General features: G+C 44.3%; 1 pseudogene; it reads left to right on the forward strand.

Annotated features, from left to right (window-relative positions):
• Positions 1–2,219: 2,219 nt before the first annotated feature.
• LOC148435813 (uncharacterized) overlaps positions 2,220–21,870 on the forward strand; it is a 68,460-nt pseudogene continuing 48,809 nt past the window's right edge.

Raw genomic sequence — 21,870 nt, forward strand, 5'->3', positions numbered from 1 at the left:
GTAAGTTGGTCTAGTGTGTGGCCAGCTTAAGACTATAGTAAACCTGACAAACTATGTATAAGGCAATTTGAGAGAAAGATGGTACCATTTTACACCATAGAGTAAGAAACAGTTGATGCCGGCTGCATGGCAAATCTTAAGCTGGGTACACAATGGAGCGACCGGCAATCAGTACGATGTTCAGGGCGATTTGCCTTCACCCTGGAGATTGTGTGATTGTCGGTACACACTACCCAATTTAATGAACGACGGAACAATCACTCGTTCTATCCATCATTAATATGTATGGCGCTGTAAGCGATATCGTGTGATTAGACGTGTAGCACATCCAACCACACGATATCACATGTAACTGCAGAAGCACACAAATTGGGCATACACACTGAACGATATGCCCAGTTTGTCGTTCCAATTTGGCCAAATCGGGCCGATATCGTTCCAGTTTGTACCCAGCTTTAATGCCATAATAATAATAATAATAATAATAATAATATGTGAATACAAAACAGAGACAATTGTTGCCGAAGCTTGTCACCACCAATGCAAATCTATATGTACAGTATTTAGCAATGAAATTGTTCATATTTTATGAATTTGTTCATATTTTATTCAAAACATTTTAAGCTTGCAGTCTAGCGTTATAGGTTCCTTATTTTCGGCTAGTTTTTACACTACCAGATGTTCTTTAGATAATAACAAATAGTCTCCAATTACCAAAAATACACAACATAAAGTCATTTTGTCTTAATGTAATGACTACAATCGTGGACTTATCATCCAATTTAGACATGCATGTAGTCTGAGGAACTGGATCTTATCACTTATCAGCATGTCCGCTGAGAACATATTAAATACAGATTTCCTACACATTTGGCACGTTTCACAGTAAAAAACAAGCAAATAGTCACTGGTACAAAGCATGTACAGTATGTATCTCCAACACAACAAAAGAACATTTTAAAACAGGAAGAGGCCTTAGGACGGGTACACATCAAAACAACATACAAAAGACACGATGATCATTCCAATTTCCCTTCATCCCAGAACACACAATATAGAGTGTAAACACTAGGCAGTCCTCCAAACGATGGCACAATATAACATATCGAAGCATTGTATCCAATTAATCTTTCCTCCTGTACACATATGCAATCATAATGTAGATCACTGTAGGTCAGGTGATGGTGAGGAAAGATTGGATCAATATATCTTGTGATCGTCCGGTTGAGCTTACACACTGCACGATGTGCGTCACATCATTCACGACATCTTCCCATCTGATGTACAGCACATCAGATAGGAAGATGCGATGATCGATGCACGTGAACGATATGCCAATTTGCCTCAAAACTACATATTGTCTAATATAAAGCCTAATGTGTACCCGGCCTTAATGGGTTAGCTGTTCATGTTATGTGTTTTATTTGTTTACCATTTCTTTTTGGCAATTTTATTTTTACTTCTACATTTTGTATTAATACATTTAGGAAACATTTTAATAAACAGTTATGCAATCTAGTAGTATACAAGAAAAACATGGTGTTGCCGGCAGCAACCAATCAGCTTTACTCTGTAAAGGCACATTCTCGTTCATTCCTCGTCTTATGCAGTCATTGGTTTGCAAGTCTGATATGCTACGAAACCCTCACTGTTTTCAAGCCTTGGGTTTTTTGCATCTTAGATGCAAATCTTTTTGGCAAACAGTCAGATAATAATGATTGGTAAGCAATGCCCCTTATAAAAAGTCAGTCTGAGCATCAGCAAGCTACCAGTTTATTGAGTTTGTCTCTGTGAACCAGCATTCTGCTGGTCCTTAGCTCTTGGATCACTACCTATCTGACACTTGACCCTTTGCTCTTGGATAACTTCCATCTCTGACTCTGGATCCCTTACTCTCAGATGATCACCCCTTAGGCTCTTAATCCAAGAGGCTTGAATGACTACTTATCTGGTTCTGGATTGCTGGACAGCCACTGAATTTGTTATTTATTATTCGGGAGGCTTGCCACCTAGCAACAGCAGGTGGGTTAGGCAGCGAGCCTCCCGAAAAACGCTGAGGCAGGGGAAAGTGAAAGAATTTTCAACTCCTCTACCTGTGAATAACGCGACGCGCGTGCACGCCCGTGGGTCACGTACATGCTCTTGTCACGTGCACGTCCGCGATCATGTGGGCATGCGCCTGAGCCGCGAATTTTGATTTTTTTTCTGTCAGCTCTGGCATGGAGGACACAATATCTGTCTCTGTGACAGACTCACTGCAAATGTACTCCATGGCTGGCAGTTATAAGGGGAAAAGAGCCCACAAAAGGGCAAGAGCTTCCCCCTCTACTTCCTCCTCTTTAGAGGATATTCATATTAGGAAGAAAAAAATTTTTTCCTATCAGAAGTTTTGACACGTCTGATTCTTCTGACTCCGAGGTAGAAAAATCTCCTCAGTACTGTGACAAGTCACCTCCCTGTTCAGGGAATTCACCAACTCACAAGAAAACAGGTAAAAATAAAAATAAAAGTAGGTTTAGCCCCAGGGAGACCTGTTCAGATGTCATTGACATAATTCCCTGAAATTGTCCGTAGCAGACAACAGGATAGTGCTCGGAGCAACAACATCACCTCTGCCCGTAGCTGGCAAGATACCTCTGCCTGTAGCTGGCAGCACAAAGGTACCTGCCCTCAGCATGTGGGGTCACCTGACAGACAGTCGCACACTTCCTGCAGGGACTGTGGCCACTCTTCCTCTGTAGACTGGGAATCAGAGGAAATTACCAGAACCTCCGCCTTGTCCCAACGTGGGGAAGATAGCGAGATTCAGATGGCCAGGGTTGCTTTAGCAGGGAAAATACCGCCCACTAAGTTTTATTCCACACAATGGGCCTTAAAAAGCAACTCTGAGGTCTAAAAATGTGCCCAGCTGACATTTAGAGCAGCACTTGTCAAAGAAGATGAGTTGGTGTTACGATCCTACACGGGTCTACCAGACGTACCCGCACTGTTCGCTCCCAATATTGACCCTGCTCTAGCCTCCATAGTGGGAGAAAAGAGGGACAATGATTCCACAGACCGTACCATGAGAAAAATTCAATATAAAATAGCCAACGCCACTGCTGTTTATATTAGATAAAGCACAGAGAGAAGGGGAGTCCAGCATCTCTCTGGAATCTCTGGTGACGTCCAAGCTTGCACTCCTTAAGGCCATTAGCAGAGCAACACTCATAATATGCCAGACGTTTAACTATATCACCAACCCCCGCAGGTCCAGATGGCTTGCTGGCACAGGACTCGCAGACCTAGCACCTAAATCATTAGAATTCCCTAACCTTACTGATGTAGACCTCTTCGGCCTTCAGTTTAGAGAGGAAGTTAAAATAAGACATAAGGAAAGGAAGTCCTTTTCAGACCTCAGAAAAGTAAATGAGCCCTTCAAGAGGCCCTTTCTTTAAGGGGGTCGGACTTCACAAGCCACAGGTTCGACCCGAGACTTCCAAGGCACAAAAAGAGCCCAGAAAGGAGGGTTCGTGCACCGATCCAACGATGCCCCAAGAGGATTGTACTCTAACACTTGGAACAATGCCAAGAGAGGCCGTAACTACGGTAAGTTCACCCACTTTCCCTTCTCTCCACAAAACTCTCAAACAATCATATCTAGAGTGGCAAAATATTACTACAGACAAGTGGTTGCTAAAAACGATCCGTTCAGGGTTAAACCTCCCTCTAATTCGTTTTCCGCACCAAGCGGGTCATATTCCTCGTCCAAGGAATTGCAGCCCTCAGCTAGACGAGATACTGACTACAGCCCTCCAACAGGGAAAGATAGAACTGGCAGACCTGACGGCAAAAGGCTGGATCAGCCACTTATTTCCCATAATAAAGCAAGACGGCTCTATAAGACCGGTATTAAATATCAAAGCTTTAAATCAATATTTGAAACCAAAACACTTTCGCATGGAAGGTATTCCAGACATCCCTTACCTCCTCACAAAAGACTGCTTCTGCGTAAAGATAGACCTGAAAGAAGCTTTCCATTCCATATCAGTTCATCCAAATCACAGGCGTCTCCTCAGATTTTTTTGGAGAGAGACCTTATTCCAATGGACAGTTGTGGTGTTTGGCCTCTCTTCCGCTCCCTACACCTTTACACGGGTCATGAAAGCTGTAGTGTCCCACTTACGTCAGCAAAGCATTCAATGTATCATTTACCTAGACAACATACTACTGGTACACTCAGACCATGACACTCTACTGAGACACAAAGACTCGACCATTTCCCTACTAACAGACCTGGGATTCATAATAAACACTCAAAAGTCACTTTTAGCTCCGACCCGGAACATAACATTTCTCGGTTTCAATCTAGATACCCATTCTTTCTCCCTGGCAGTCCCTCTAGAAAAATGGCTAGATACGAAAGAGTACATACAAAGGACTTCCCAGAAGTGCAGATTATCCCTCCGCTCCTTAGCAAGGATTATTGGGAATTGCTATGTCCCGTGGTTTCAGACATGTGCCCTTGTCATGCAGAGAGCTACAAACACTACTAAGATCTCTGCTTCACGCCCACTATTCCTGGACAGACACCATTTTCCTCTCCAGAAGAGTAAAAACAGAACTGTCCAAGTGGAACAGTCTCCCTGTACCTCCTCCTCACCCACTCTTAGACCCAACAGCCCATATGACAATCACTACAGATGCATCACTAAAGGGTTGGGGAGGCTTATCTCAATAGAAAGCAGTCAGGGGCACCTGGTCACCCCAAGAATCCAGTCTCTTCATAAACATACTAGAATTACGCGCAGCAAAACTGGCTCTAAAAACCCTAGTTCCCGAACACACGAGAAGGTTCTGTAGCCATCTGTATCCAGCTATGCCTGGATAATACGACCACGGTGTCATACATAAACAGAATGGGGGGTACCAAATCACTATCTATGCAAAGAAGCATTAGAGATCTGGGATTGGGCAGTCCAAAGAGACATAATTTTACTGGCAACTTACATCCCAAGAGAGCTCAACGAACTCGCAGACTCACTATCCCAAGAAAGAATCTCCCTGGGATCCACAGCATTTACAAAACAAGGTCTTCCTAAAAATACTCCAAACATTCGGAAACCTAGAAATAGACCTCTTTGCCAGCCCCACGAACGCCCAAGTTCCATGTTTCGTATTCAAAATTTGGACAAAAGGGGTATGGAGAATAGATGCGATGTCTTTCCCTTGGACAGACCTGTCTTGCCCCATGCCTTCCCACCCCCTGCCCTCCTCTTGAAATTCCTACAGAAAATCAGGGAGGAGCGAGTACCCAGTATTGTGGTAGTATATCCGGTATGGCCATCCAGGGTATGGTTCCCCCTGATCAGCCAATTACGCATAGGACCCAAGAAGATTCCCCTGGGGTTATCCAAGGACTGTTTCCAGGGAACTCCAGACATTCTGGAACCTCTTCCCCAGTGCATGTGGATGGCAATATTACTAGGTTGCTAACAGATCCAGCCCTAGCATCCCCCACAAAAGCCCTAATCAAAACATCCTTAAGACCCCAAACTAGAGCCAGGTGTGCAGTGATAATTAAATAATTTGACCTCTGGCAGTCCCAAGGTTCTTTTTCTGACCAATCCTCTCTACTACATTTAGCCTTAGACTTCTTAGCCTCTAAATACCAATTAGGCCTAGCATCGGCCACCATAAAGTCATATGGTTCTGCCTTAGCCATCATGATCCCAAACCTAACAGATAATAAACTTTACCTTCATCTGTTAAGGGATATCTGCCTCTCCAGGCCCAAACAACCTAAGTACTCCCATACCTGGGATATCAAACCCTTCCTCTCTGCCCTAGCCTCTTGGGAGACAGAGAACAACATTACCTTGATATCCCACAAGTTGGCATCCTTGCTAGCTTTAGCGATAGCAGCCAGAGGGGCCGAATTAACCCTTATACATGGTTATCACGGACTCCTTCAGGGTACCATATTATTCTTAAAGGTCATACAAAAACATCTTTGTTCAATTGCCCAATAGTAGAATTTGATTTGATGCATGACACTTCAGAACCTAACCTGTGTTTGGCTTCATGCTTATCATCTTACTTGGCCTCACAGCACCAATAGGGACAATGTCACACAGCTATTCATCACTTGCAGGAAACCATTTCGCCCAGCAAGATCCTCTACTATTAGAGGATGGATTGTGACATCCATGAGGGAAGCTGGGATAGACACTGACCACTTCAAAAGCCATTCCTTAAGGGGAGCAGCTGCAACAAGAGCAGCAGCTAAAGGCATGCCCCTACACTCGATCATGCTAGCAGCAAGGTGGGCCTCGGCCTGTACCTTTGCAAAACACTATTGGAGACCAACCAGTCTATAAAAGATCGAGTTTCTCAGAGCAACCACCAGGTATGTGGTAGTCCACCCACCTGCTGTTGCTAGGTGGCAAGCCTCCCGAAAAAAAAACACTAGTTTGCAGGAATCTATGGCCTGTAAACTGGATTTGTTCTAGGGAACAGGATTGCCACTATACATTAATAATTTGCAATAAAAAGTTGAATACATACCGGGAAACTAGTACCAGACCAGTCCTTGCCGGGCTCCAAGGGGGTTGCCAGTAGGACCTCCCATTCTAGTTTCATTGGAATCTGATCCTCAGCTGGATATGCCTGAGGAGTTTGGTAGTGAGCATTAAGAGCATCACCACTTTATAGCTTGGTGCCATTTGTGGTTTCTTATGAAGTCACGCACTTATTCCACAGGAATTAGTCCACTAGAATTGGAACCCCTGAAGTAATGGAGGAATTCATTGTAGTATTACTATTGATGCCTTTCTTACAGAATGATTGGAAGAATAAATAAAATGATTGTCAGTCCTCTGTCAGCCACCACCTCTTATTCGCAAAGCCCTCCTGGGCCCTGTGGCATCTCTTTACTGACAAAGGGTCACTTGTACAGGAAATGCTCCAAACTAGCACTCTACATTCACAGGTTATTATTATGGCAGAAATGTTGTTGTTGTACCATTTGTTGGAATACAGGGTGCGCTAATGCACTTCCCTTTATTGCTTCAAACCTGAAGCATTTAACCCATACCTAACCAACATGGTCACCATAACTTAGTCTGCACATACACAGCATCATCTTGGCTCTTTACTGTATTTGAGCGCCACAGTGGTACACGGCAGCATAGCACTTAGCTCCGTGGGGAATACTACAAATCTTATTGCCCGTGCCTACATATATTACTGGCTGGTCCGTTGTATGCTCTGCTCTATCTCCGCTACCCATATGTGTATAAGTGAGTATGACTGTACTATTACTGTGCATTACAAATAAACCAAATCTCCTGGTTAAGGCTATCCGGCTAGCGTTTGCCAATAGTTCCTTCCGTTAGTGTCCACTATTCGCCATCTTGTGTATATCACAGAATAGTACACGCATATCAACACCATTAATGTACAATTAATGGGCCTTAGACATCAGCAATCTGCATGGATCTTTCTCATTTCTGAGAAATTAGGGCCTGATTCAGAGCCGCTCGCTAGATGCGATGTGTATGCAATTTGTGTAGGCAGTGCTCCCGCACAGCAATGCATTAGCACGCCCAGTATTTCTTAGAGCGCGATCACATAGTGTATGTAGACACCCACCAGCCTGTTTTAAGACGCCCACTTGTGCACGTCATGTCCAGGAAATGCATGCAACCATCGGTACATCGGATAACATAAGATGCTATCGCAGTGTAGAAGTTGACCATACCCTGCCGCAAGCACTGCGAGCACTTCAGTGTAAAAACAAGCCAGGTGACGTGTACTGTGATGCTGTCTTATAATTATGCACACCTCTAAAACACCATTGAGATGCTCAGGCACGCCTGCATTTGCACCTCCACTCCACCGTTTTCAATGGCCAGCCCCTGTTACCACCTACAAACGGCTTCCCCTGTCACCCACTGTGCTGGGCTGTCTATGCACAGCGAGCGAATGCATTGTGTACTTTTGCTAAAATATGCGCATGCGCACTGCGATGCATATGCATGCGCACAATGCATACACACTGCATACCATCGGCAGCAGCGAGAGTATGCATCTTAGCGAGCGGGTCTGAATCAGGCCCTTCTCTTGTCGATCTCCAGCCTAAAATTAGCACCACTATTTAAGAAAAACGTGTTTCTTTATCCCTGCAGTTGAACTTCAGAGCATCATGATAACCATCCCAGCTAACATTGATTCTGGAGCTGTGGGGAATATTCTGTATAACATTTATACTTTTGATGAACAGCATAACATTCCACTTCTGACCATGTATGGCACAGCAATCAGGAATTCTTGGTACTCAGCTTGGTGCTCTATCTGCACATCCCTGCTATACTGGCGATGCCATGGCTGGCTCATTATAACCTCAACATTAACTGGGAGATAAAAACTGTGAATTGCACATGCAAGTTTCTACTTTTGGTAGTGCCACTTGTTTCTCTTTCCGCAGAGATTTTAGATGTATTCACTAAACTATAGGCTGAATATCTTTCTCATGCCTCATCAGTGCCATGTTTACCCAGGGCTCAGAATGTTTTGTCAGACACTGAGATAAAGGTCTGAAGGTAGTATCTATTTGAGAATATCAAACAAGAGTTCATTTAACATTCAGCTTCTCCACATGCCTCCCACTCCCTCCTTGACTAATTTTAATCTGGCTTCCGTTCTCTTCACTTCACTGAAACTGCCCTCACAAAAGTCATCAATGACCTCCTTGGGAATCGGTATGATTCATGCGTCCAGCGGTTGGAATCCTGACACCAGCATCCTGGCAGCAGTGGAAATCCCGATCGTCCTCAGGTAAGTATCAGTTAACCTAATTCTACCCCCTAACCCTCCCTTAGGGGTACCTAACCCTAACCTCCCTCCCCAGTACCTAACCCTAATCCTCCCTCTAAGTGCCTAAACCTAACCCCCCCTTCCCCTAGCCTAAACCTAAGTCCCCCGGGGGGTGCCTAACCCTAACCTCCCCCCGTGGGTGCCTAACCCTAACCACCCTTCCTTTAGCCTAAATCTAACCTCCTGGGGGGGTGCCTAACCCTAAGTCCCCACCACACATCCCTGATACCTTTCCTCACCTGACCTCTCCCCCTCTCTCCTCACCAGTATCTCCAACTGTCTCACTGCTATCTCTTCCTAGATGTCCCAGCTCTTCGTTAAACTTAACATGTCTAAGACTGAGCTAATCATCTTCCCACCCTCCCGCATAACCTCACTTTCCACAATTTCATTATCAGTTGACAGCACAACTATCTCCTCTAGCCCCAAAGTGCGCTATATTGGAGTTATTCTAGGTTCTTCCCTCTCCTTCATACCACACATTCAACACTTCTCGCAGTGCTGCTGTTTCCATCTCAAAAATATTTCCAGGAACAGACCCTATCTCACCCAGGATGCTACTAAAACCCTCATACACTCACTGGTCATCTCCAGATTAGATTACTGTAACTTCCTCCTATCTGGCCTCTCAGATTCCAACCTCTCTCCACTTCAATCCATCCTCAATGCTGCTGCTCGGCTCATCTTCCTCTCCAAATGTTCTACATCTGCCTCTCCTCTCCTTCAAGCAATACACTAGCTCCCCTTCCCTTTCAGAACCCAATTCAAGGTTCTTAGACTCACTTACAAAGCCCTCACCTAATCCTCTCCCATTTACATCTCTGACCTCATTTCCCTTCACACTCCCGCCCATCCACTTCACTCAACTAATGCATGCTGTCTCTTCTGCCAACTGATTACTTCCTCACATTCCCGCCTCCAAGATTTTGCCCATGCTGTACTTTGTAAGGTGCTGCAGAACACTTGTGGCACCATATAAATAAAGGATAATGATAATAATAATAATAATAATATTAATAATAATAATGTACCCCTGCATTGACTAATTCAAAGATTGTTATGGTCTCCTAGGACTCACCGTGTAAGACCTTTAGAATCACTGAGATGAGGTCTTCACCAATAAGTCACCCACTGTTCCCATAGAACTGGACATGTTCACAGGTACTTAGGTGACCATCTGGACTTAACTCGAGATAGTAGAGGCTTACACGGTTCTCCTAAGGCCACAAGATGTTATGTGACTGTAGGATCTCAGTAGGGAGTGAGATATGCAAGGGAGAGTGTGGCTAAAAAACTGATGGATATTCCGATGGCTATGTGACCTTGAGGGCCAGACATTGACTTTAAAAACCGAGGTGCAGCTTGAACTTCTAATAGGAATACAGACGGAGATGTGGCTTTGAGAGCCGAGGTGCAGCTGTGACAGCCAAGGTATTGGCAGATATGCGGCCCTGAGGACCGAAGTGTGACTACGAAAGCCAAGGTGCGGCTTGTGAGCAGAGGTGTGGCTGGAATGCCGGGGTATGGCTGGAGAGCCGAGGTGTTCATTTCAGAGATGCAGTCTTGAGGGCCAAGGTTCCACTTGTGAACTGAGGTGCGGCTTGGAAGCCGAGGTGCAGTTGATAGAGCCAGACTTGCGGGCTGTGATGACAGAGACCCAGAAAATACCACAACTCAGAGAGAAACTGAACTCCAAATGATGAAATGAGAGCTAAAGTTGAGAATCTCCAAAGCACAGGCAGAAGCAGACGTTCCAATCTCCTAGCAACTGGAGATGCCGTTCCAGTATGGCGTGTACGTTGTCCAAGAGCAAGATTTTGTGTGATTGGCAACCTGGAGGAGAGACACCCGGAGCACGAGTAAGTAACAAGGCGCGCTGGCGACTTGTGACACGATGTACACTGTTCTGATTTTTATGCAGTTGAGGAATTATCGGTGAATAGCGCATGTATCGAAAAGCGCATGCGCCAAGTCCCATATACGATCCGGCACGCATACCTTCAAGGATCGCCGTGTGATTGACAGGAAGACACTTGGGGAGTAAACAGGATAATAGTTGGCAAAACGCAAGCATATTGGTGCCATTTTGGGGGAGCATCACAGTAGATGTCTGCGATCCCTTACATACATAAAATGGCTCCAGCGACTCATGCTGGGTGATCATAGGGTTACTTACATTGGTGATTATCGGTGAACCTGAGTATGGGCTGCAAACGTGTACGCAGTTGCGGTGCTGTTTGTGATGGCTCCGTTGGGCAATAGCTCCTCTGCAGCATACAAAATCGCACTGTGATTGCAAGAACGTACATCTCTGAATCAGGCCCACAGTGCATAAACAATATCTGCTTCTTAAATACAGGAAATACAATTCAGGAATAGTTACTGTATGCACTGATAAAATATTCACCTGTCTGGACCTTATGGGATCTATAATATTATCCGGGGAAAACAAGGTGATGAAAGTAAGACAGCATTCTGGACCCCATAAGGCCATTATTAATATTGTGTATGCCTTTTGAACATTGTTCCAACTACATTAATGACAATTTTTAGTAGCTTACTTGGATAACATCCTCGTCTGATAAACTTTCTCCAGGAACACCAAAATAATAAATAAAAGAAATGTCTGAATGGTTTTTTTAATATATCTCCACAATACAAGTTTTTTGTTAAGCTGTAAAAATGAGTCTTTATTAGGGATGTGCAGGCTCGTCATCTTGCATGGACAAACATCATCATTCCTGGACTTTGTCCAGGAATGATGATGTTTGTCCATGCAAGATGACGTTTTGCCTCTTTCTGAGTTCCGTTTTTTTGGAGGGAAAAATCCGAACTCGGTGTGCAAACTCGAACCTATCCGAGCCTGCACATCCCTAGTCTTTATTAATATTTATTTATATACCAGCATAATATTTAACGTAAACATCATTAGAATTTTTGGCCCACATCATTTCCTAACATGATTTGCAGATGAAGTCCACAAAAAACAACAGATAAATAAACTATTCATATTGATGTTAAATTAAGGCGATATGTAGTTATGAGACCGGCGGCATCAATACCAACAGGTAAATCCTGACAAGGGACTTAAAATAGGCGTCAAAATATGCCTATCTTAATCCCAACGCCAGGGTAGCATTAGCTGCGGGGTAGGGGGAGGGTTAGGGAGCGTAGCAGGGTTAGGGTTAGGTTTTTTGGGGGGAGGTTAGGGTTAGGCACCCCTAGGGGGGAGGGTTAGGGTTACGCACCACTTGCGAGGGGTTAGGGTTAGGCACGAAAGGGGGTGGTTAGGTTTAGGCACTACCAGGGAGGATTAGGGTACGGGGTGGGGAGGGTTAGGGTTAGGCTACAAGAAGGGAGGGTTAGGGGGGAAGGGTAGAGGGTAAGTATACTTAACCGACCTCAGTCGGGATACCAACCAACGGGATGCCGCTGTCGGTATTCTGACAGGAGGCATCCCAACAGCCGGCATTACATACCCATTCCGTCTTGCATTGCTTTATTGGCTTCCCAACTATTAATACCAATTACAGGGGCCTATTCATTAACAGGTTTCAGGTCGCATGGAGTTCTACCTAATTACCAGAGGAATTAATCATTCCTCCTCCCTATAACTATCTATTCCGAAAAGCTGTAATTTTTGCGATGACAGCTTTTCGAGAAAAATATACTTTTCCCACTCTACACTAACTTACTGCAGCTGGAATCAGTGCTGCGCATGCGCTGTTACATCCGTAAAAGCTGGGGTAATTCTGTTCCCCCCAACCCCCCCCACTTCCCCCCTCTACTCTCCTTCCCCCTGTCCCCCATTTATCTGGCTGCTGCAGCCGCCTCAGGCTCTGTCTGCTGTGCTGACACTGTGTTCTCTCGGCAGAGCACAGTAAAGTTTAGAAGAAACTGCCGGGAGAACACAGTGTCAGCAGTCAGCACAGCAGATGGAGCCTGAGAAGCGACCAGAGTGACGGAGGGAGCCTGCAGAGGACCTGCCCAGCTGACAGCAGGTAAGTGTAACCTGCTATACGCCACCTGACAGTGACATATAGTAACACCATCAAATTCCAAAAATACATAATTTTCGGAGTTTGATGAATAGCATAATTTCCATAACCCCATACTAATGAAATTAACGCAGGTGGACTTAACCAGGAGATATCAGTGATATCTCCTGTGTTAAGTGTCTTCATGAATTCTAAAATAACGGTAATTAAGGAAAATGTCTTTAAAAACATTATTTTAGTGTTGATGAATAGGCTCCATAAGCTGAAACTTTACTAAAATGACCACATAGTCACACAAGAGCGTAACTTTCGAATGGACCACAGAGATACAACATGCCTCCACCATTTTAAAAAAAGATCTTTACCGCAGCATCAGCCCTTGCTTATTCTTTCTGATCCTACACTACTTTTTGTTGTGGGTTTAGACACTTCAGATGGAGGCATAGGTGCCATTCTGTCTCAAACTCAAGGATATAAGATGGTTCTACATCCTCGTGCCTGCTTTTCGGAGGGATTATTACTGACTGCAAGAAATGATGGTGTCGGGGATGAAGAGCTTCTTGCTATGAAAGCTACGTTTAATGAGTGGCAACACCTGTTCAGGAGATGTTTCAGTCTCCTTTACTGTCAAAGGTTGCAAAAATCTAGATAATCTAAAAATAAAACAGGTTTGGAGAGCACTAGTGATTAAATAATATACAAAACTAAAGGAAGAACCTAGAGTGATTCACAGGAGTATTAGTGGTATAAATAGTATGTATATCATTTTATTACTAAGTAACACGATTTAATGGAATTTGACTAAAACTTAAACCATAAAAATAATATATATGCACTTATATGTTATGCACACAGAAGAGTGTAAATAACATATTTTTGTGATCTTTTTAATGATCTTAGTAATAAAATTGCTCAAATATAAATAGACGTTGCCAGAATTGGTAGCCTGAAAAGTTATAAATTGGGAAATCACCTTCAACAAGCCCATAGTAACTCCAGGTTCCAATACGGTGATAGATGAGCATGAAAGTTATCCATATCCTTACAGGACCACTAGTCCCAGCTTGACAATTAAACAAGCAGCTTCTATAATTTAAGTTGTTCAAAACACATATACTGTATGTCCATGGCTATTAGTGAACAGTGGGCCTGATTCAGACCCGCTCGCGAGCGCTGAGCGCTCGCAAGCGGGTCGATGGTGCCCTAGTGCGCATGCGCACGACGGAGGGAGCTCCGTCGTGCGCATGCGCGAGACTCGGGGAGCGACGGGGAAGCCGTCGCTCCAGGTCTCGCACCAAAGGGGGCGTGCTGTCGATGTTGATTGACAGCATGCCCCCTTTGGTGGGCGTGCCGGGGGCGTGGCTGCCAGACGGAGGCGTTCCCATGGGAACGCCTACCGTCTGGGTCCGGCCCCACTGACATCACTAGTGATGTCAGTGGGAGTGATTTTGACTCTGATAGAGCCAAAATCACTCCAGGGCTTGCAGTCACCGAGACCCTACCGCAGGGTCTCGTCGCAAGCCTGATGGTCGCGATGGTATTGACCGTCGCGACCATCATCATGGACGCTCGCAGAAGCACACAGCTATGCGATCGTCCAAGAGGCCGCTCCAAGTTTAGGTAGGAGGGCCCTGATTCAGAGCCACTTTAACCACTGGTGCCTTGAGGTATACAAGTTAAATAACTGCATTTAGGCAATATGAAGGATCGGCACCTCTGCTTGTAAGTGATCCAATTAGTGGGCAGTATCCTCGTAATGGTATATGATGGATACAGCACCAGTTTACAGTTAAACTGTAAATGTCTGCGGGTGAAAGTAAAAGTGAATTACTACTATGGTCAGATAGGATAGGAGTGAAGAAGATAGACTTTTTTTTTTGTTGCAAAATTACTTAACTCTCGTCAGGCTCGGTAGGCCGTATTCCTTGCCCGACTTCAGTTTCCTGTTAAATACCAGTTAGGATCTCACATTACAAAGGCAGATGCAAGGTCACACCAGCCTGTAACTTTGAAGAACCCTGGGCTTCAGCCTAAGCCTGGGGTGCTCGGGAGAGGAGAGAACCCTTTATTGTGGGCTCCCCACCTCCCCTGATATCCCCGTGATGGGCTGACTATCTTGGGGTGTTAAGACTTTGGTTGGGGTGACCTGGTGAAAGGGTCCCCTAGCTGTGGCATTACACCCCGGCTAGTTTGAGTCTGGTGCTGGTTTAAGAATTAGGGGGAACCTCACGCCATTTTTCCCCCTATTTTTAAAACCAGGACTGGGTCATAGAGTCCAGTGTTAGTTCATAAAGAACGGGGGAACCTTACACGTTTTTCCCCCTGCATTTTTAGAACCAAGGCTGGCTCAGGAACCCACGTCTGGTTATGCTTTTGGGGGAGGGGGGAACCCCATACTGTTGTTTTTTCCTATTCTTTACACTTTTTTACATTATACTCACACGTGTCTCACTGATATGTGCAAGCTGCATGTTTGGGAGTGTTTGGTTGCGGTCAGACACAGAACTCGTCAGAGAAAATTCACCATCAGAAAACTCGATTCAGTCCAAACTCGATTCTTTGAAAATTTGCGTCTTTCATTTTTCTAATCTCTCCCGAGTCCCAGCAAAGCTTACAGAGTTTGTTCTTGAGAGAACTCGGGACAAACTTGATTGTTAGTAATTTTAACCCTAAAGGGATATCCAATTAGCCCCCAAAACGATAGGTTTTCCCCGGAGAAAACTTTTCGGACCATTCACTCTTATTTGCCGCTTAACGCACGTTTGCACACTCCCGTTTGTAATGTCCTATTGCAAAACCAGAGATAACAAATTTGCACGATAATTCTTGCATGGATGACAGGTGATAAGTACAGGTGAAAATGGGGAAATCAGCCTGTACCCCAACAAAAGGTCAACTAAAGTAGGGTAATGGTATTGAAGTGTGTTTGTGGCCATAATCCAAGGGTTTGGAGTTCATTGTTTCAAATGTTATATGCATTTTCTCTAACAGTGAAATTTTTTTAGAAAGAAATACTTTTTGCCAAAATAAATGCTATAGTTAAATTGGGGGTACATCAAAACAAGTGTAAGTATATTTTTGTGTCATTATAGGGCACTTTTTAAAGCACCCCCATATCCCTATCCCACTACTTCTAACCCATTTTCCTACACTTTTTCTTTTTCACCCCAAAAATGAAATTTCCTTATTGGTTAAGTTAAGCTTATTAAAAATTTTTTTTGCCTAATTAGTCATTAATGAGGGTGTTCTAGTGGTTCTGCACCAAGGGCCTGATTCAGAGCTGCTCGGAAGCGGCAGTACGCTCGTTCCGAGCGATGTTTGCCCAACTGCGCATGCGTACGGATCGTAATACGCATGCGCGAACCAGTCAGTGCGGACGAAATCGTTTGTTCGCTAAATAGCGAATGCCTGCTAATATGAGTGACAGGAGGAGGCGTATGTGGGTGGTAACAGGGGAAGGTGCTTGAAAACGGGGAGTGGAGATCAGAACGCAGGCATGCTTAAAGGTCAAAACGGGTGTTTTATGGGTGTGCATAATTAATACAGCAGCGTCACTGACCACGTCACTGGGTTATTTTATAGTCAGAACTGCTCGCAAATTTGTGGTAGGAAAAACCAACCACAAGAATAGCGAGCAGTTCATACGCTGGTCGATGTACTCGATTAATCTAATAAATAGCGGACATGACGTAGGATGCGAGCGGCCAGGGGGCGTATTTTTCAAATAAACGTCCACAAGTTTTGTTCGCTCGTTCAGACATTGAGGCGTGAACAGACCGCAAAGAGCGAATGGTTCATTTGAATAGCCACCCCCTTTTTCTGAACGAGCGAGCGCTAATTGCGTCCGGCTCTGAATCAGACCCCAAGTCCCATACTTTTTAGCCAAAAAATAGGGTTTTGCACAATTTATCATCTACTCAGAGGTGGTGAAAAGAAATTTGCGATAATTCCTATACCAGTTTTCACATATGCAAAAACCGCAGCTAATAGGATAGCCTGAAAACCATTTTTGGAGAAATGTTTTCACCGGTAAAACCTTCTCTGAGAAAAATGGGTTATTGGGACTAATAGGATACTCCCCATAGTTTAGGATGATATTGGACAAATTACTGAATGTGCTGTAATCTTTGAATTTCAGTTGCTGAACCCCATGAAAAAATGACATCCAGTCTTTCATGTGTCTTTTTACTTAGACTCACAGATCCTTCATGACCTACCTTTATGCAGTGGAGCTGGAAGCCTGATTTATGCGCCTAAAGTTTTGGCAGACCAATTATCTATTTATTTGAAAAAGTGTTAATTTTTTTCAACTGTGTTTCTGTTTTTGAGTTTATAAGAAAAACAGTATAAAGGGCTCTTGAAGCTTTTTAGGATGTACAACTACTTTTAGGAGCACCAGTAGCAGGGGCTTTCAGGATTAGGTTGTCTGTGTTTGACCAGGCTAACCGGGTCCAAAAAGACTATAGTTTAGTGCAGTGGAGGCTGCAGCAGAGTCCAAAATTCAAATAGGGGAGCTACACCAACTGCCAGTGAGTCCCGGCCAGTGATGTTTGGCAGAGTTTGAAATGGCAGTTGGTGTGGCTCCCCTATTTGAATTTTGGACTGCGCTGCAGCCCCACCTCGGGAGCCGCCACTGGCTTAGTGATTAGATTTTGCTATACCTTGAAGAATAAAATTGACTTTCTAGACAATTTAGACTACAATAGGCAATGTGGGGTCTTAGGTAACCATCTTTCTTTGCCATAAAAAAGATTTCTGCACCAGCCAGGGACCTGGACTCCGTAATGAATCCTAGCTCTAAGTTCTTCTGTATGTAGCTCGTCTAGGTGCTTGCTCAGGGCTCAGACAGTGGATATTCCATGCCTATTGGTGACATGATGCCATGAAACAGGTCAATTGGGCATACTCTTTGTTGTAGTGTGCTAACCTAAAATTTGTCAAAGACTCTGCTAAAACACTGCATGTTGAACCAAGGATAGACCAGGACTTTTGGGCTCTTCAGATATGGATTGTGGCAAATAAGACTAGATTCCAGTGACTGGAATCATCTCCGTTCAGTATCCAAATTATTTTGTGGGTGACCGATGCTGATTGTATGGGTTGTCCATCAAGTTTCTATTGGATCCTCAGAACCAAGAGTAGTTCCATTTTGCGAACAAAAGTTATGACAAGTTCCATGGATCAGTCTCTCTTTTGGTAGGGGAGACCACCTTGCACTGTCACGTCACCATTAAAATTATATAGTAAAACACAGGAGGATCATTGCAAGGCCTTACAGATGAATATAAAAACAGTATACATAATAACAGGAATGTGGGTACAACTGAGTAAAATAATTAATGCATAGATGTAATTAACATAATAACATATCACAATTGGTGGGCAGCAGGCATATTATTATTATTATTATCGTTTATTTATATGGTGCCACAAGTGTTCCGCATTGCCTTACAAAGTACATAAACAAATAGATTGATTTACAGTGACTTACAGTACAGTACAATACATTACAGAACATGGATAATATACATTGCTACATTCACAACCATAACACCCAGATAAGCAACAATGCAAAGCAATCAAGTGTTAGGTGCCCTGGTAGAGAGTAAGAAGTAGATGAAGGTATAGTAAGGAGATGCACAAGAGGGTAGAGGGCCCTGCTCATAGGAGCTTACATTCTAAGGGGGAGGGACAGACAAACAGGGGTGAAACAGATGGGGTAGGCAGGGAGGAAGGAGTATGTAGCAGCAAGTTAAGATGAGAGCTGGAAGGCTTTGCTGAAATAGTGGGTCTTGAGAGCCCATTTGAAGGATTGTGGAGAGGTGGAGAGTCTGATGGGAAGCAGGAGAGAGTTCCAAAGGTGGGGAGCAGCGCGGGCAAAATCTTGGAGGCGGGAGTAGGAGGAAGTAATCAATTGGCATGAGAGGCGGCGTGCATTTGTTGAACGAAGAGGGCGGACAGGAGAATGAAGGGAGATGAGATCAGAGATGTAAATGGGAGAGGAATGGCTGAGGGCTTTGTAAGTGAGTGTGAGAACCTTAAATTGGGTTCTAAAGGGGAAGGGGAGCCAGTGGAGGGCTTGTAGGAGAGGGGAGGCAGACGCAGAGCATTTTGAGAGTAAGATGAGCCGAGCAGCAGCATTGAGGACAGACTGGAGAGGGGAGAGAAGGAATTTGGGGAGACCAGATAGGAGAAGGTTACAGTAGTCCAATCTGGAGATGACCAATGAGTGTATGAGGGTTTTAGTGGCATCCTGGGTGAGAAAGGGTCTAATCTTGGAAATATTTTTAAGATGAAAGCTACAGGACTGTGAGAGATTCTGGATATGTGGTTTGAAGGAGAGGGAGGAGTCCAGGATAACTCCAAGACAGCGCACTTTGGGGTTAGAGGAGATAGTTGTGCCATTAATTGATAAATAAATGGTTGGAAGTGTGGTTATGTAGGGGGGAGGGAAGATGATTAGCTCAGTCTTAGACATATTGCGTTTAAGAAATCGCTGGGACATCCAGGAAGAAATGGCAGAGAGACAGTTGGAGACATGAGTGAGGAGAGAGGGAGAGAGGTCAGGGGAGGAAAGGTAGACTTGAGTATCATCAGCATAGAGATGATATTGGAGGTCAAAAGAGCTGTTGAGTTCACCTAGTGAGGATGTATAGAGTGAGAAAAGGAGAGGTCCAAGAACAGAACCTTGGGGAACACCCACTGCAAGAGGCTGTGGGGGAGAAGAGGAGTCATGAGAGGAGACAGAGAAGGATCGGTCAGAGAGGTAGGAGGATAGCCAGGAGAGGGCAGTGTCACGCAGACCAAGGGAGTGAAGTATTTGCAGAAGGAGAGGGTGGTCCACAGTGTCAAAAGCAGCAGAAAGGTCAAGGAGAATGAGCAGAGAGTAGTGGCCCTTGGATTTGGCAGCAAGGAGGTCATTGCTGACTTTTGTGAGGGCAGTTTCAGTGGAGTGGAGAGAATGGAAGCCAGACTGAAAAGGGTCAAGGAGGGAATGAGAGGAAAGAAAGTTGGTAAGGCGCTTGAAAACAACACGCTCAAGAAGCTTGGAAGCAAAAGGGAGAAGAGAGATGGGACGGTAGTTGGAGAGAGTGTTAGAATCAAGGGTTGTTTTTTTAGTATGGGGGAGACAAGGGCATGTTTGAATGCAGACGGGACAGTGCCTGATGATAGGGAGAGATTAAAGAGGTGGGCAAGATGGGAGCAGGCAGAAGGAGAGAGGTAGCAGAGGAGACGTGAAGGGAAAGGGTCAAGGGGGGAGGTGGAAGGGGGGGAGGACTGGATGAGGGACATGACTTCCTCTCCAGATACAGGGGAGAAGAAAGTTAGAGTCGGTAAAATTGAAGAAGAGGGGTGATCTGGGAAGACAGGAGGTGGATAGCAGGGAGACTGGTGGGATATGATGTCCTGACGTATGGAGTCAATTTTAGATGTAAAGTAGGTAGCAAAATCAAGGGCAGAGAGCATGGAGGGGAGGTGAGGAGGGGGTGGGCAGAGGGGGGAGTTGAAGGTGGTGAAGAGACGTTGGGGATTTGAGGACTGAGAGGAGATGAGGTTCTTGAAATATGACTGTTTAGAGAGGGAAAGGGCAGCACTGTATGATGAGAGCATATATTTGAAATGGAGAAACTCAGCCTTAGAGCGTGATCTTCTCCACTGTCGTTCGGCAGTTCACGAACACTTTTGCAGGTATCTGGTGCATATAATAAAAGCGCTAACCATCTGTCTATGTTCACAATGCAATGTGTTTCAGACTAGATCTTCTCAGACAATGGGGAACATTATGGGCATAGTTAGTAGTAAATTGGCCATACATAGCTCAAAAGAAGCTTGCATGGAAAAAATGTATGTATTCGCCCACATGTAGAGTTGTATGCATCACAAGATGTGACCGCCTCTGCATGTGCGGCTGACTGCTACTGGTTATCATTATCATCAGTATCAGCATGGACTTCACTTGCCTCCAAGCAAGCGTACTTTCACTTATGTACAGCTCTACTTAGCCACATAAGCGTGAACTTTGCCTACCTAAGAACATCCCGTTACAACCCATTTCCTCCTCTTCTTCTGCAAGTGTGGATGCAATGAGAGTGCAAACGACTCTGGATACGTGCAAACATTTTTGAAGCATGCGCAGTTTGAAATCACGCAAGATACAATCCACAAATAGGCATTTGTTCAATTTTGCATCAGTCCTTATTATTATTATCCTTTATTTATATGGTGCCACAAAGGTTCCGCAGTGCCTTACACAGTACATAAATGAGCACACACAAAAAAACAGTTAATAGTAATATAAAACAATACAGGACAAGGACATGATTTACACACCTTTTTTTTTTATATGAATAAAGCCCTATCATCTATGAGGCTTTTTCCTTTGCAGCGATTCACCTCTATTAATAAATGTTTGGTTGAAACAGACAACAGCCATTGACCACATTATTTGGGGTTAATAAATAGGCCCCTTAATTTCTTTAACAAATTGCTGGTTAAAAAAAATTATACATCAACAAAATGTATACACTATATTAGTTAGTTCCAAATGTAAAAATATGGTAAATGATTAATGAATAAGTGATTATTGATTTCCAGCATATGCTTGTTACATTAAGTGCTACATTAATTACCAGTAGTTTTAATGGCAGCACTTCTGTTCTTCTGACAGCTGCAGTGCAGGCTAGTGTACTAGTGCACCTTGGCTTGGTAGAGAAAGTGGCATGGTATGGTATGTAATGATAGGTTGGGGTGGGGTAACGGGGTCTAATGTCATAATAAATCACAGGGCCACTTTCATCGTTTGCTTTTTTGCTAATTGCTCAAGTAATTAACTGAGACTTTGCTCAGCAAATGTCATAAAATGGTGCTGAATCTCATTAGGAGTCATTTATTGCACCTCATAAAAATCCTGTGTATATAGTGAGAATACTGAACATGCTGGCCAGCACCTGATATGCCGAACAGGAAAGGTGGAAGGGTCTAGTACTGTATCTCTGTCCCCTCTTACTGCTGTCTC

The sequence above is a fragment of the Taudactylus pleione genome, unplaced genomic scaffold (genome assembly GCF_031769625.1).
Source record: "Taudactylus pleione unplaced genomic scaffold, aTauple2 ptg001990l, whole genome shotgun sequence".
NCBI classification, from domain to species: domain Eukaryota; kingdom Metazoa; phylum Chordata; class Amphibia; order Anura; family Myobatrachidae; genus Taudactylus; species Taudactylus pleione.